The following is a 3985-nucleotide window of genomic DNA, read 5'->3' as shown; positions in this document are numbered from 1 at the left end:
TATTCACAAAGAATACAATAAAAAACATGTAAGTACATACATTGTAATTCACTTAAATAAGCAATCATTTAGTCCTGTGTAGCAAAATAAAAACATGAAACTCTATACCTATAAACTGTAAAATAGCCTAGCTAAAAATTATCTTCACAAAATGATAAAAAAAAAAACCGGAGTCAACTTTTCCAGAGTTTCCCCATTCACCAAAAAACTGTCCAGCCATTCCAAGCTCCAAGACAAAGGGGAAGGGTTTTGCTTCTCTCTGCCTTTCCAGGTAAAGCACCATGTTGGTTCCAGACTAAATGAGGGAAAGACAATATCAGACACAGATAATTATTTAAAAGTGTGTCTTAGGTTTTCATAAGAGCAGTCTTAAATTAGTTAAATACCATCTTAAATTAACTTAAAGAATTAGTTCACCCCAAAATATAAATTCCCTAATCATTTACTCACCCCAGAGCCATCCAGGATATCCATGTCTTTCTTTCTTCAGTCGAAAAGAAATTAAGTTTTTTTAAGGAAAACATTTCAGTATGTTTCTACACAGAATAGACTTAAATGGCAACCAACTATCCCAATGTTCAAAGAAGGTTCAAATGTCAGTCTCAATGCAGCTTCAGAGTCTCTACACAATCCCAGTTGAGAAATAAGAGTATTATCTAGCGAAACCATCGGTCATTTAAAAACAAAAAAAAACATTTATATACTATTAAACCACAAATGGCTGATGGTTTCGCTAGATAAGACCCTTATTTCTCGACTGGGATTGTGTAGAGACTCTGAAGCTGCATTGAGATGGACATTTGAACCTTCTTTGAACGCTGGGATAGTTGGTTGTCATTAAAGTCCATTCTGTGTAGAATAATCCTGAAATGTTTTCCTCAAAAAACTTAATTCCTCTTCCACTGAAGAAAGAAAGACATGGATATCTTGGAAGACATTGGGGTGAGTAAATTATTAGGAAATTTTCATTTTGGGGTGAACTAATCCTTTAAAGAGTTGTGAGAAAATGAAATGCATGTTAGATTCAAGCAGCAATAAAACGATTTATCGTGCAGCCCTACAAACAGGTGTAAAGAAATGAGCCTGCTCTTTTTGTCCCCTGTTGTTTTACTTACCAGTTGTACATCAATGAATGAGGTTCTTGTCTCTTGAATAGTTGGCCGAAAGGTTTTGTGGCCAATCTTGTACACAGGCGGGGGAAGAATGACAGGCAGGATTGTAAGTGCTAGTATGCCTTTGGAATCTAAGAATAGAAAAATGGCAAATTAGAACTTGTTCGTTCATCAGCTTTTAAATTAAGCAAAGTGCATTTCTAACTAAGGTCAACTTAGAATGAGTGAAATTAGCTTAAATATATAACAGTTAAATATGTACTCTGGTAATCTGAAAACATTTAGTGTTATTAAAGGTATAGTTCACCTTAAAATGCAAATTTACTCACACTCATGTCAAATTTACTCGCCTCATTTACTCACCCTCACGTTGTTCCAAACTTTTTGTTAAGTTTCTTTCTTCTGCTGAACACAAAAAGATTTTTTAAAGAATGTCAGTAACAAGATAGTTGACGGTAACCAATGACTTCCATAATAGGAAAAAAGTACTATAAAAGTCAATGGCTATTGTTAACTGTTTTGTTACCAACATTTTTTCTTTTGTGTTCAGGAGAAGAAAATCATTCAGGTTTGTAATACCATGAGGGTGAGTAAATGACGACAGAATTTTCCTTTTCAGGTGAACTATCCCTTAAAGCAGTGCTTCTCAAACCCGTCCTGGGGACCCCATACCACTGCACATTTTGTATCTCTCCCTCATTTAACACACCTGATTCAGCTCATTAGTACAGACTGCAAAATTTAAATTGGGTGAGACATCCTAAATTATGGGGGTCCCAGGACATTTGAGAACCACTGCCTTAAACCAAGAAAGGGGCAAACAAGCACGGCTATCTATGAAATTACACTGACAACGACTAGGCACAGAAGTGGTACCCTATGCCAGCCCTACAATATAACTGATTTAAATTGTCTTGTCATGTGCTTGTACTTGGACAAGTAAATTGGCCATTCATGTTTTTGAGCTTATTGTGAATGGTGTAGCAAACTTTGTTAAAGGAATAGTTCGCCCAAAAATGATATTTAACCCATGATTTACTCACCCTCAAGCCGTTCGAGATGCATATGTCAATCATTTTTCAGACGAACACATTTTCAGTTATTTTAGAAAATGTCTTAGATCTTTCAGTGGTTATAATGTGAAGCAATGGGGTCCACCTCCTTCAAGTCCCAAAATGTGCATGCATCCTTCACAAAAGTAATCCGTAGGACGTAGCGTAGAAAGCGTCGTGACGTAGAACGAACGTGACAGCGCAGCGAGAGAGCAGAGCAAAACAAAACTCTACGTTCGTTCTACGTCACGACGCTTTCTACGCTACGTCATACGCCAGCATCCATCTCCATAAACGCGCGTCGAACGCTACCGGAAGCCAGTTATTTTCGTTTATAAAGTTTTAAATATGTATATTTTTACGACAAAACCGCACGGATTACCCTCAGAAGGCCTTCGTTTATCCCCCTGGAGCCGGATGGATTACTTTTGTGAAGGATGCATGCACATTTTGGGACTTGAAGGAGGTGGACCCCATTGCTTGACATTATAACTACTGAAAGATCGAAGACATTTTCTAAAATAACTGAAAATGTGTTCGTCTGAAAAAAGATTGACATATGCATCTCAAACGGCTTGAGGGTGAGTAAATCATGGGTTAAATATCATTTTTGGGCGAACTATCCCTTTAAGGGTTAGGGTTGGCACTGGATGCAACTGTGAAAACAAGATTACATACAAAGAAAGAGAATTTGAAATGCAAAATTGTTCATCACATATTTACCAGCAATTTTTCAATGAGGCACTCAAGACTCCAGTTGAGGAGATTTGTTGAACAAAAATGTCCATTGCTGTAAAAGAAAAGAAGGAAACATCTGATTAGTAATATCTTTACAAATTTAGCATGTCTTATACAATGTTTTTAAAATTAATTTTTATGCTGGCTCCAGTTAATTAAAAAAAAAATATATAAATAATTTTAATGAATCATTACTTAATTAAAAAAATAAAATAAATAAATAGACTAAATTTTTAACAGCTTAATTAACTATTGTTAATTCACAAGACTGTAAACAGAAGAAATGTTAATTTTGTGGATATTTTGTGGACTCTTTTTTTCAGAGCCGGTTTAAGACCAAATTGTACTTCAGTAACTACTTTGATTATCTTTACATAGTTTCTGAACGTAACTGAAGCAACACTGAACTGACTTCAAATGAACAATGACAGTTTTTGATAAGAATTGTACTGAGCTGGACGATGACACTGTTTTCTGCAGAAATGCTTAGCCAAATTGAACTAAGGCGCACACACCCAAACACAGAGAACATACTGCAGCATAATTCAATATTTTATGTAAAGCTACCTTTCGAAAATGACTAACACACACAGTTAAATAATAGGTAACGTTAGACTTACAGCTTCTTTAGCATATCCAGCCACTAGCCAGTGACGTTACACTGCATCCATCCGCCGAGTCAAGTAACCCGCAACATTTCTGGAGATAAAACAGACACCAACAACTGTACTTAGACATTGTGACCGTGTTTTAAGTGGAATAATTGATTACAGACCGTGTAAAAATACTGAATGTTATGTGTAACGTAACGTTAACGTTAGCATACGTTAACGGTCGCTAGTTCGACAGACGTCGACGTCGTCAATAATTCATAGTTCATTTCAAAATAACTTCTTGTTGACTTTCTGACTTCTTTGACTAACGTTACTTAACATTAGGAAAGTTGTAATAAAACAGGGTTGCTCACCTTTACGCTCGCTCCTGCTTGAACCTCTCGTCCTCCTGTTGACGTAGTGATTTGAACAGTGTGGACAAAAGCGCGCGACTCGCGAGGAGGCGCTGGGTCAAAATTTCCAAAACAAA

General features: G+C 36.4%; 1 long non-coding RNA gene across 1 annotated transcript; it reads right to left on the bottom strand.

The window, feature by feature from the left end:
* Positions 1–921: 921 nt before the first annotated feature.
* LOC308700728 lies at positions 922–3579 on the bottom strand. Its single transcript, XR_014031345.1, has 3 exons — positions 3523–3579; positions 2888–2954; positions 922–1243 (listed from the first exon to the last, which is right to left on the bottom strand). It is a non-coding gene; the product is annotated as an uncharacterized lncRNA (long non-coding RNA).
* Between the last annotated feature and the right edge of the window lie 406 nt (positions 3580–3985).

This window comes from Scardinius erythrophthalmus (genome assembly GCF_964197995.2).
Source record: "Scardinius erythrophthalmus genome assembly, chromosome: 13".
Lineage (NCBI taxonomy): Eukaryota > Metazoa > Chordata > Actinopteri > Cypriniformes > Leuciscidae > Scardinius > Scardinius erythrophthalmus.
The sequence above is the reverse complement of the archived record's forward strand: the minus strand, read 5'-3'. Positions and strand labels throughout refer to the sequence as shown.